Raw genomic sequence first — 12,593 nt, forward strand, 5'->3', positions numbered from 1 at the left:
CAATTTAACTGGTAACCAGGAACGCTGCAGAAGTAGCTTTTCAGCCTTAGAGCCTGCTGAGCACTTAAACCGGTTTGTCTCTTGTCTCTTGAGCTTAATAAATCTCTTTCACACAAGCAACACTACACACCCTGCAAAAACCAGAAAAAATAAAGCTCTTTGCTGAAGATATTTTAGGAGTATCCCTTGCTAGAACAAGAATCCAAATTCCCAGCAAGTACTCTAAGCAAGCAAGCCAGCAGTAAGTACAAGCAGGCAGAAAGCAGGGAGGAGCAGGACCCTTCCCTCTTGGAAGGAAGGGAAGACTTTGTGGGTTATTTTTGAATAATGACCTAGAAGGCTGATTTTCCATCCACCCACCATCCCAGACTGTGCAAGAAGCCAGGTACGATCAGAGTAAGGGCAACAGCTGGCTGCTAGAGCTGGTCAGCTTCTAACAAGAGTAAGATCCAATGTGACTACCATAAACAGCAGAAAGCCCATTGGATCACTCACAGGTGCAAGGAAGAAATGTGCTTTTCCTGCTATTATTGTCAGACTGGCTTAGAGCAGAGGTTAACCCCTTCTCTGCCACCCACTGCAGCCACAGGGCAGTCAGAGAGGCAATGGCGAGTGGGCAGTAAAACCTCCAGTCCCTAGGGTTCACTCTGATCTTCCTTTTAGCACCAGTGGTGAAGAGCAACAGGGTGGAAATGCACCATGAGGAACTGGTGTAACTGTCTCCTCCTGCTCTACAAATTTACCACTTGTGGAAGGGAAAAATCCCGTGGTGCTATGGGTGGTGGGAAGACCAAGCCGGGAGAGGAATGCTCTCAGTGTGGCAATCACAGCTCTGCAATGGGAACAAACAGGGTGGAAAAGCCTGCACAGTGCCCATGGCACCAAGCCGTCTGATGATCTCTCCTCAGACTCACCACATAGAGCAACGCTCCACACCCATGGCACAAGCTTCCAGAACCCAGTAGCAGTGGTGGCAGGTGGGCACTAGCAGGGACACCGTCAGGACACGTCTTGAAGGGCTACACAGAAGTTGTGAGGAGGTACCACTCCCCCTGCATTGGACCCTGCTAGGGGCAGGGCAGCTGGGAGCCCTCCCAGAGCAAAGCCTGCAAGACATCAACCATGTCAGCTCCCTACATCTGCAAGGATAACGGTCAGCTCTCCAAATCTTGCTGTGGCACTGGGATGCTCTTCCCACCCTCCCTTAGATAAACAAATCTAAAAAGTCAAATCAAAGGAATGGGATTGGCAGGAGTAACAAAGCCTTTGTAGAAGCACTGTCTTGTAAATAATCTGTCAGACTGGGCCAAAGAGTAAAGGCTGTGCAGAGCTTCTAATTTGAGGGAAGATCAACAGCACTGGAAAACAGTTTGTTTTCCCAGCACTCATTTGTTTTGATTGCCAATGACATCAGTGCTTTCTGATAGGGTTTGCTTCCTGAGGATGCCTGCTATCTTGCCAGCGTTTCCGACTTGTCCCCGTCAGCCAGTACAGCTCTGCTTTACTCTGGAAGCAGAAGCCAAGCTCCTCTCTGGAAGCTTCTCAGATGCAAAGAAACAAGCACAGGCTGAGTGGCGGAAATCAGCAGCAGCCCCCCTGTGCATGGACACAATGGGGACCCACAGCCTCCAAGAGAGGGACACAATGGGACCACCAGATGGAAACAACATCAGAGCTACTCATCTCGGGGTGCTCTGTCCAAGAATGGGGATCTCATTGCTGGCCCAGAGAAAAGCCCAAAGCACTCCTGAAAGACACTCTGAACAAATCTGGTGATAGAATTTCCTCTGAGATGCTCCTGGGGCCCATTCACGTTGAGGGAAAGGCATGAGGGTTCTTTTCCACTAACTGTTTTCTGTTGATGGTCTGCCTTTATCTACATGTTTTTTCAGCTGCAGAGGTTCCCAAGTTCTATTATTTTGGGGGAATACCTGTACAATGACCAGTACCAGCAATGCTGAGAGCCAGCACTTGCAGCAGTGGCAGATGCAGGTCTTACCTCCATGCTCTGAAATGGCTTGCATGCTGTTGAACCCCCCTGAGTGGAGATTCACACAGCCCACCACAGCAGGCTTCTTCCTTTAGCCTTGCTTCCAGAGAGCATCCTGACACAGCACCCGCATATCAGGTGGGAGACCATAAGTGACAGAGAATTTGGCCCTGGCTGCCCTCTGTTACATCTTTTCCACTCTCTTCTACTTAAAGCAGAAGGGGCAACCTTTTCATTGTTTAACATGGCCCCTGAGGTCCTTGTACATTATTCACCCTGCCCACCTCTGCACAACTGTTTATAACGTTTTTGTAAGCCATTCTGCACAAATCCACAGAAAAGAAAACTGCAGGAACGTGTTCCATATTGGAAAATGAAGCATAGAGGCATCATGGATCGTCAGAATCAAGGCACCCTGCATGGACACACGAGGTGCTGCAGCCTGTAATTACATGACTTCAGGCTACTGGATTCTGCAGGCCTCCAGTCTCAGCTGATGTGCAGGCTAGGTGATGCTAGTCTTGCTGGGCTTTATCTACAGCAGCTATCCAAACACTGTTCTGAACACAGTGACTAACAGGCATCTGAATTACAAAGCCTATTATCTAGATGGGTCACACATTAAAGTAGCTTATCTTCACTCACCTCTGAGTGACATTACTCCCATTTCATATCAGACATGTGCCAGACAGAAGTATTTATGCAGACAAAGTGAAAACAACCCTCTGCATTCTAGGCACCCATTCTGAAGCACCTACCACCTGAGTCTGTAAAGCACTTACTCTTAGAAGTGAACTACATATGCTGAAAGCAACTGCTGAAAGAACCTAGTGCCTCAGCACATCAACCCAAGCGTGGAAAGTCAGCTGTCCATGCAATAAAGACATGGATGAGCCAAAAAATTGGTTGCAGTAATTTGTCTACCACACTCTCCTCCATCCCTCTGCCCATCTAATCCAGGACCAATGCTTTTGTTCAGGCAGACCCACATCCCTCCCACCTCTGTTAACTCCACATCACCATGCTCCCTGGTGCCTTCATTTTCCCATTTGCCACATCCCACACTCATCTGCCCTTCTTGCCATCCTTCTGCATCCCTTCCCTCCTTTCCCATCTCCTGGTCCCACCAGTCTGGCTGGCTGCTCTTCCCACACATCCCACCACCAAGCTAAGCCAACCTGCTCAGCCTTCCTGCACCTCTTATAGCTCCTCCTGACCAGTCATCAGTTCATGTCCATTACTCCAGTTTCCTCCTTCTCCTCCTGATGACCAGCTTCTGCCCTGGCTACATTTCCAGCAGAAGTACCTCTATGCCTGCTCTCTGCTCCCAGTTCCAAGATCCTGTCTCACCTGTACTTGAAAAAAGAAGAAGCTGCCATTACAAGGGCAGTCCAGCTTCATGGCTCAGGGGCATGGTGCCAGGGCTACGCAGGGCTAGGTCACAGGTGGGCTGCTCAGCATCAGAGCCTGGGTCGTGCTGACAGATGGGAGGGAAACATCTTTGGAAAACATAGCAGCTAGAAACAGAGGGAAGTCTGTTGAGAACGTGTGTGGATGTCTCCAAGCCTTGTTACCATAGATCCTGCTCCTGAACATGATGGCACCACAGATCTCAATCAAACAGCTGGAGGATTTATTTTCTTTCCCCTTTTTATGTAGGCAAAACAACATTCCTTCTGTCCTCCTTCCTCCCTCCTAGTTGTTCTTGGAAATGGTTGAATTGGTTTAGCTGACGATACTAAAATAAATTTAGCCTGAGAGAGACACACAACCTGAAAGTTCCAGATCAAGTGATAAAAGCCTGACAGGCAACAGCAATGGAAAACAGGTTCTTGTAGTAGAAGTTTTAATACTAGATGGTATTACTTGCTCAGTTTAAATCTAACCCTGAGCTACATCCCAGGAGAATATCTCAGTCTTTGACCATTGTAGTTGCCCCTGTTTTCTTACTCTGGTTTTGCATGTGTGCATATGAGACAGCTTATCAAAAATAAACACATCAATGAGGCTTTTACCTTGATCATTTCAGCTTCTTTTGGCCAATAAAACCAAACAGGACTGCAAAGGGCAGGCTGCCTGTACACACAGCTGCCCCAACACGCCATGCCACCACACACATCCCACTGGGAACAACAGAATTCGTGTGCTGGAAAGGACTTCAACAGCAATGTTCACTATGATCAAATAATAGATATGTAATATAAAGAGAGTCTAGAACACAGGAAAAAGATATTAGAGAATATTAATGTAGGTTGGATATATTTGACTCGGAAGGGCTTAATTAAGCATAGGCTAGGAGTAAGGAATGATAAAGGAATGAGCTGGGGCAGCCTCCAAGGCATGAGTAAATACTTCCTAGAAAGTCTCAAAGGATGGGCGAAGGGCAAACTTACTTTCTGGCTTCAAACAGAAAAGGGGAAGGAGACAGAGCTGAGGTATCATAGACCAAACAGCCTGGCTTTGATATCAGCTCAGACAAATTATTATTCAACTCACTTGTAAATACTCCTAACAGGTGTTGATTTATCGTGGAGCAGGAGGGAGCGAGTGTGCGATCCAGGAGGAGCAGCAGCATTTCCAGCTCCCTGCCCCACACTGCAGCTGCATCCACTCCCACATGATAAAGTCATGAGAAAACAGAAAACACAGACTTGTCAAGAACAAATTAAGTCTAATCAATTTAATTTTCTTTGACGGAGTTGGGAGCATAGTGACTAGGGAGGAGAAAACAGTAGAAGTGGCACATTGGAATGAGGAAAGCTTTTGATGGATGCATGTGATAGTCTTAGATGCAAACCAAGTGAATACAATTTAGGTATGATTTACTCTAGGTGGGTACACAAATGTTGTGAATCTGTACTCAAGGAATAGCAAATTCAATGTCAACCTGAAAAGCCACACAAGGGCTGTGCCTGGGGTCTTGCTCTACTCAGTATTTCCATTAATGACTTGTAAATTAGGATAAAAATTACAATTACAAATCTGCAGAGAGTGCTGAGAGCATTTTCAGGGATTACAATTAGAATAAAATCTTAATAAATTAGAGACCCAGTCTGAAATGAATGATTGAGATTCAACACAGGCAGGTGTAAAGCATCGTGTTAAAGAAGAAGGGTGAAGTGCAAAAGGAAAAAATGGAGCAGCACGGCAAAAGAGTCTCTAGGGCTAGAGCTGCAAAGACTGAAGATGTCAAGAGTAGTGCAGAGCTTGGTATGTTCAGGCAAATAGCACAGAATCACAGAAATATGCTTGGAGATCTACAAAGAGGAGCATCACAAGAGGCTCTTTATGTCTCCCAGCCCTATACCCAGTTTTGGGCCCCACCTCAAGCAAGATTCTGCCCTCTATCACTTGCTCACAAGAATGAGAAAAAGTTGAGGAAGTGTGACCCCTGGAGAAGAGAGTACAAGAAAGTGGGCTTGCTTAGCTGGGGAAAAAATATCAAAAAGGGGGGAGGAGGAATGAGAATGAGAGATGGTAACGTTTTAAATATGTCAGGCTGCCAAAAGGCAGTGATAATCTTGTCCTGCTCCCTGTGGATGCTTAGCATGCAGCAGGGGAGATTTAGCACAGATATTAGGAACGACTGTCCAGCCACGATGATAGCTAATCACTGGTTATGCTGGGAGGCTGTGAATCTCCATCAGTGCAAGTTTTAAGGAACAGGCTAAATGAAGATCTATTGGGAGTGTTGCATGTGAAGCACATCTTGCCTCAGAACCAAGGGATTTGGGATGGAAACTAAACATTTTGACACTCCTCCTCCCCTCCATGGCCCAAGAAGGTACTGTCTTGTTGGCATGCCCCATACATTTCCAAGAAAATCAGAATTCTTCTGTACAAGACTCTCAGTCTTATAAATAGCCACCTGAATTAATGTGGCTTTCCCCCCTGCCACAACTGTCCAACCTCTGTATCACAAGATGCCAGGAGTGAACTGCCTTGCACCCTCTTTTTCCTGACATCCCGCTTGCGGGGAAGAGTGAAGGGGTGCCAAGGGCAGGCAGGCCTGGCAAGGTGGCAAGTACCACTTAGCAGGAAGAGAAACTTTGCCTCTCCTCCAGGGATAAGAGGAATGGGCAAACTGAGACACAGGAGACACACTGCACATTGAAGGATCCTGAGCAGAAGAGAGGCACTGGATGAGCTGAAGACAGGCACAGGAACAGGGTCCTGACCAAAGGACTTGAATCAGGCAAAGATTCAAGAAAGTTCCCATTGCAGTCTACACCATCCTGAAGGCTTCAAAGCCACTAAATGCATAATCATCCCTGCTGACCACATGGGAAGACAGCGTGCCAAAATCATTGCTGGATGATAAGCCAGCTTTATGTTGGCTCTTCCCAGGCCAGTCTCTACCATTCATCTAATAGAAATTAAAAAGAAATCTGTGAATTCTGGTGTTTAACCCTCATTATCTGTGGGCAGGAGACTTCATTTTTTTTTTTCTTGAGAACAGAGTTCACAGACAGTGAAAATTACAACTCACATCCTCTTTGCATTCTTTGAGCAAAAAGCCCTCCCTGAAATCACTGAGGAACTGTGCCAGAGAATAAATTAATGATACAACGTGTCTCCAATAAAATTAGGAAACGGGGAGGAGAAGAGGAGAGAGTCTTAAAGAGTTGATTTAACTTTCAGAAGGTAGTTATTCCTGTCTGGTATCTCACCAGTGCAGATAGATGAGCAAATCCACCGTGGCATGAGAGAGAGCACAGAGCATCTCCTGGGGGAGACCTTAATGAGTGACAGCTGCTCTCCAGGGGTTATCAGCCCTGTTTGTTACAAGGTTCCAGGTCGTATTTCAAACTCTGCCTTCTCAGATTTGCCAAGGAAAAAAAAAAAAAAACAAACAAAAAAAAACGGTAAAGAGCTAGGTATTTTTTAAAGCATTGTGGGGGTGTGAGTACCAAGTTCAGCAGTGCTGAAACACATCTCTGCTGGTGCATGGACAGGAGTTAGTATGCAAAACGGGGTTGATTTTTGAATTTGCCATGGACCAATCCAGCCCTGTGACGGGACACTGATTCACTGCAGCTCACAAGCATCCATAGATGTAAAAAACACATAAAAGGGAGAAAGGAAACGTCCAAGCATGCACAGATACTGCTGGTTTGCAGAGTGTCAACAGCTTGCTTCCACCGATGACGGCGCAGCACATCACTGAAACCAGTCCAGATTTTTTTGAGAGAAGGAGCAATTGTTAAGGAGCACTCACTGCTACTCTGTGCTCCAGATAGAAGCAGTCCTTACACCAATTGGCAGCATATGGTGTATTTCCTCAAATGACAGCTTTTGTTTGTCACAACAGGAGAACAAAATAGCACATTTATTAAACAAAGTGTAATTAGCCAACTCTTTCCCTCCCAAAAAAGGAGCTGCAGAACAGGATATTTTTTAGGACTCAGCTGAATGCTACCATGCTGCTCATGACACTGTTGTATGGAGCAATCCACTCCGGTGGAACAAAGCACATGGAATCACAGTTGTTGCCTACATCTTAAAATCAAAATGTTCATGGCCAAAATACCTATGGACAAAGTGCTAATAAGCTCCTCCCACACAAGGACTATGTGGATCATTATTATTGTTTGGTGTTTGTTGGGTTTTGGTTTGTTTTTTTTTTTAACAGAGAAGTTCTCTATCTGTACAAGCCACTAATAACTAATAACTGTATTAAACCCTTCAAAGTAAAAAAGAAATTTAATAAGGGATCTATCACATAGCTGAACTTCTTTAAGGTGACAGTAACATGACTTATAGGGCCTGGGCTCTGTGATCAAAAGGATTACACACATTAGCATCCTACTAATCACAGCAGGACAGGCCAGCCCATCAGGCCAGGACTCAGAGATCCATACACAACCACTTTCTCCTGCTCACAAACGTGTCTGGGAGCGGAGGCGTTCCAAGGTTGGTGTGGTCTTCTCTTTCAAAGAGATAAGGATTACGGCTGCTGGAGTAAATGAATTCTCAGCTTAGTCTTTCACATCTGTTTGTTTACTCATTTCTGAACGTTACCATCCTCTCCTGTGCTGTTATCCCTTTTCTATTACCCTTGTATGTATAATCAAATGCCCTCTCTTCTGGATTGACCCTCTGCTTCTTCCTGTATTATAGACGCCTTTGATCTTTCTGTCTTGCATCTGTGTGTCCTCCCTTGTCATCTCAGCAGGATTTCCCCCCAAAGCCTTGCTCCACTACAAAATAAATGCCAAAGTAGCACTTGTATGCATTAGTGTAGAAAAAAAACAAAGCAGAGGCTGGAGAAGCCTACATGCAAGTGCTGCTGCGCTGCGGGGACACTGCGTGTGCTGGGCAGGGCTGCCCACCAGTAAGGTAAACCCAGGCTAGTGAAAAGTTGCCCAGCTCCTGAGCACAGATGAGTACCCTGAGCCAGCAAAATAAGCAGCCACCCCCAGGATGGGGGAAGAGGGGCTGTCCTACAATTTCAGAAACAGCTGATAATTTTCCCTCTTCTGTCACATGTTTGGTGACTTGCAGGGCCCCCTCAGCACTTTCAAAAAGCAGAACTCATCCTTCAACTTTCTTTGGATCTTTCTTCTACTAGTTCAGATTTCAAAACCTCTTCCTCTGACCCACCATTTGAGATGATCCCAGTTATGGCTGACAAATTCTATTAATATCCTAACTGTAATACACTTGGGTGACAAAGAGGCTGCTGTTGATTTTTGTTCTCTGCAGGCACTGTCAATATCAGAAGAAATGAGGGTTAGCTCTAGGTGGATGTGACAAGATGCCATCAGTTCACATAGAGATCTTAACAACTGCATCAAGACGGCTGAAAGGCTGACCAACCCCTTCCTTCATAGCTGGAACTGGTGAGTAAGCTTCCCCAAGAAGCCCAGCTCCACTGGCTCTTGAAACAAAGCACAATAACAAGGTTGCAGAAAGTGAGATAACCCTTTCCACTCAAGAAATGGAAAACAACATCTGTTAGAAAACAAATAAGCAGGAGTAATGGCTTCAGCAAGAGACCCAGAGGATTTCAGAGATGCAGCTCGTGGCTTGGTCAACACATTGTGAACAGCAAATTACAAGAGAACAATTGTTTCATACCAAGCTCTCCCACCCCTGAACTCCCTCAAGGTTAATTAGGATGGCCTCCGGCCAAATTAATTAGATGAGAAGATTTGGGCAGGACTTTGCTATGCACTCGTAACTAGTTCCAAGGTGACCGAGAAGTTCAGAAATGCCTCACCTTCCAAATAAAGCCTGCTTGGCAAAACCCAAGCTCTCATGTGCCATCTCATTTCTCTGACAACCAGGAGGAACTCTTAAAAGTAATCTTTCCCTAAGTTAACAGCTAAAGCAGAAGAATTTTCTGCATCCTTCCCACGGAACAATACGTCCTTGTTTATTTTTCTGTGTGCTTTTTAGGTCGTAAGAGGCCAGTAAAATTATGCATCTAAAGAACAATATACTACTGTAATATGCCACTTGATACACACAGCCTGCTAGACTCTGAGACATCCATGTTTCCAAGAGCTACAGAATACATGTTGCAGCATGAAGAAACCCTGAACACCACCATAAAAAGGGAGGACGCAGCTATGGGCCCAGCCTTTGAAACAACAGAATAAATTAGTACTTTGGTTGGTATTAGAACATCTCCCAGTAGCACAGCTTAGGACAACATCCTGCCTTGAGGGGGACAGCCCTGCCCAGCTTCTCTACCCTGCAACAGCAACCTGCCCTGACCTCTTCTGGACTCCCGCTGCCCTCAGCATCTTTGGCATAGGGAATAGCTGGCAAGACCACACTTTTCTCCAAGAGGTACCATGATCCTGAGAACTGCAGGACCTGGCAGACCAAGGCAGATCTAGCCTCTATGACTACAAACTAAGCGCTGGCACAAATTGAAGTTCTCACTGTGGCTGCATCTCTGAACCGCAGAGCCCTTCTCTGTCATTAACCTGATATTCTTTAGTTTGAGGCTGGAAGATTGCTGGTTTTCCATGTGTCTGTTAAAAACAGCACCAACATTTGTGAGCAGAACTGGAAGTTCTGAAGTAACAAAGAGAAAACGAGCCAGCTCATGCAAAGAAGTACAGCTGAATACTTTTCGGCAGGACACAATTCTCATTGTCATGAGCCAAGATTTAATGACTTGACTGTGTGGATCAGACTGCTCTGAGCAATTACATCGTATTTTCACTTCAAGACATGGGCTGGAGTAGCTTAACATGGAGGGTCCCTGCCACAAAAAAAAAAAAAAAAAAAAAAAAAGCCATTATTCTCAAGTCTTGACTTAAAAAGAAAGGAAAAAACCCCAACCCTTAATAAATGCAAGAGCCCTTTGGCGCAGATCCAGCGGGAGACTACAGCCACAATTTGTAATTCTGAGGCAATTATGAAATGACATAACAGCACAGACCTCCTTCTGACAGAAATGCCTTTCTTTGGTCCCCTTTGCAACACTGGATGCTTTAAAACGACCACCAAAAGGCAAATAACCCAAAAGACGGATGCGAGTGCGGCGTGAATACCGGGGTAAGAGCAAACAGCAGGAGGAGATGTTCCAGACCCGGGTGCCACATCCCTGCTGGTGGCAATGAGAGCCAGGACTGAGCCACAACCAGTACCCAGGTCCCGGGCGCTGGGGACCGCACCGAAAATGCACCGAATGAGAGCGAGCGGGACCGAACTTCCCCGGGACTCCCGTTGCAGCGCGACGAAGAAACGGGGGACGATTCGGGGGCGAAGCGAGGAACAAGCAGGTGTAAAGGGATGGGAACCCGAGGGATGTGCTCTCCCCTCTCCGGAGAGCTTCTCCAGCTCTTCGCTACCTCCCTTCGCGACCTGCCGGGACTCACCTCTCCTCCGAAGGACCCTCCGGTGGCGGCCGGGGCCACCGCGCTCAGCGGCCGCGGCGGGGCGGGGCGGGGGGGGCGGGACGGAGCCAGGGGGGCCGGGCGGGGCCTCAGCCGTGGGGCGGTCACGGAATCGTCGGATTGCTTCGGAGGGAAAAGGGCTTAAAGATCCTCCGGTCCGACCATTCTCTAACTCTGCCAAGTCTGCCATGTCCGTCAGCACCACATCTACACGACTCTTCAACCCCTCCAGAGATGAGGACTCCACCACTGCCCTGGGCAGCTTGTTCCAGGACTTGACAACCCCTTCAACGAGGATTTTTTTCCTGATGTCCAACACAAACCTCCTTTGGCACAATTTGAGGCTCTCCTCCTGTCCTAGGAGACGGTGAGACAGGACGTTCTGCCCATTTCCAGCCCATCACAGCCCATACCAATCAGTTCCCTCTTGTTCATGATTGCATGCCTAGAACTGTTCACCCAAAAGTTCACCATCCGAGGAGAGCTGATGCTTTGCTTTCTAGCTGTCTCCTGTGGCACTCTGCTTCTCCCTGCTGGTCCCTAGCCACCCCCAAGAAATGGACGTTCCGGTGTTTCTGTGAATCAGGTCAGAGTCCTGCTTCCCAGGGTTGTTTTCAGACACCTCCCATGGCACAACTGTGTTCAGCCAGACCTCACAGCTGTAACTGAAGCACATCCCAGGGTTAGGCAGGTACTGAAACATCACCTCCACGCTGCCTCACAGGCCTGTCCTCACCATGGTTTCCACTGTGACATCTGCAAGCGTGTTTGAAGTGCTGCTGGTGCCTGGTCCCCCACATCTGCCCTCCCCATCGTGTGTTCAGCCTCTAGAAACAGGTGAACACTTTGCAAATCTCTTTTGGCTTAATGACACCCTGGGAAGGGTGTATTTGTGAATAATTAACTTCAGCATCTGCTTGGACCCATCAGCTGCTCAACGAGTCTTAACTGGCTCTTACCCTGGGCTGCCAAAGAGCTTTCCACATCCTTGTAAATGGAGTCCTATTCAATATGTGCTCTAGTTAATAACAGGAAAACAAGGGCAGTGAGGTTATGTGATGAGCTCAAGGTCAGGGAGAAGTCTGTAGAGGAGCCCAGAACCAAGCACAGGTTTCCTGGTGCCCTGGTTTTGTAGGGCTCTGGGAGTAATCGTCATTGACCTGCTTTTCTACAGACATCTTCTGTCTTCCAGCAGTGAGGCCCTGAGCACACAGCCACTGGCACCTGAAACATCCACCAAGGGCAACACCAGCAGGAGGAGGGAGACCTCCAGCTGGACTCCACACAGGCACCTTGCACCATATCCCTGCAAGGTACCTGCAGGGTTCTCTGTGGCTTTACTGGTTGGGAAACTCCTGGATTTTCCCATGGTAAAGCCCTGTAGCTGACAGTAAATCAGTGGAAAGTTCATGTTTTGTCACAGAGCAGCTTCTTGTGGGTGTGACAATAGCATGGATTTCCATCAAAGAAGCTATGCTGGCACAAGTTACAGTTAATTATTTAAATATCCTGACTCTGACAGGCAAATTGGGAATTGTGGGTTTTTCAAATACCTGTGTCTGCTGTCTTGTATGAAAAAAAAAAAACAAACTAGGATTATTCACTCATCTGCATGGCTGCAGCTCTGAGCTGTTTGCTCTCCTTGGTCACAGGAGACAGTCCCACTTACATCCCTCCTTCCTGAGCCAAAAAACTTCTGCTCACTGTTTGGCAGTTCTGATGCACCACACAGAGTAAATCCTCTCTGC

The 12,593-nt window shown here is 47.0% G+C and overlaps 1 protein-coding gene across 2 annotated transcripts in view; it reads right to left on the reverse strand.

The window, feature by feature from the left end:
- The window catches only part of JCAD (junctional cadherin 5 associated), a 28,834-nt gene extending 17,974 nt beyond the window's left edge, over positions 1 to 10,860 (reverse strand). For both annotated transcript variants that reach the window (XM_054390049.1, XM_054390047.1), the window contains exon 1: positions 10,828 to 10,860. The gene's annotated coding sequence lies outside the window, so the exon portion shown is untranslated. The remainder of the gene's footprint in view (positions 1 to 10,827) is intronic.
- Positions 10,861 to 12,593: the final 1,733 nt, after the last annotated feature.

Source organism: Indicator indicator, chromosome 20, assembly GCF_027791375.1.
Source record: "Indicator indicator isolate 239-I01 chromosome 20, UM_Iind_1.1, whole genome shotgun sequence".
In the NCBI taxonomy this organism is placed as follows: domain Eukaryota; kingdom Metazoa; phylum Chordata; class Aves; order Piciformes; family Indicatoridae; genus Indicator; species Indicator indicator.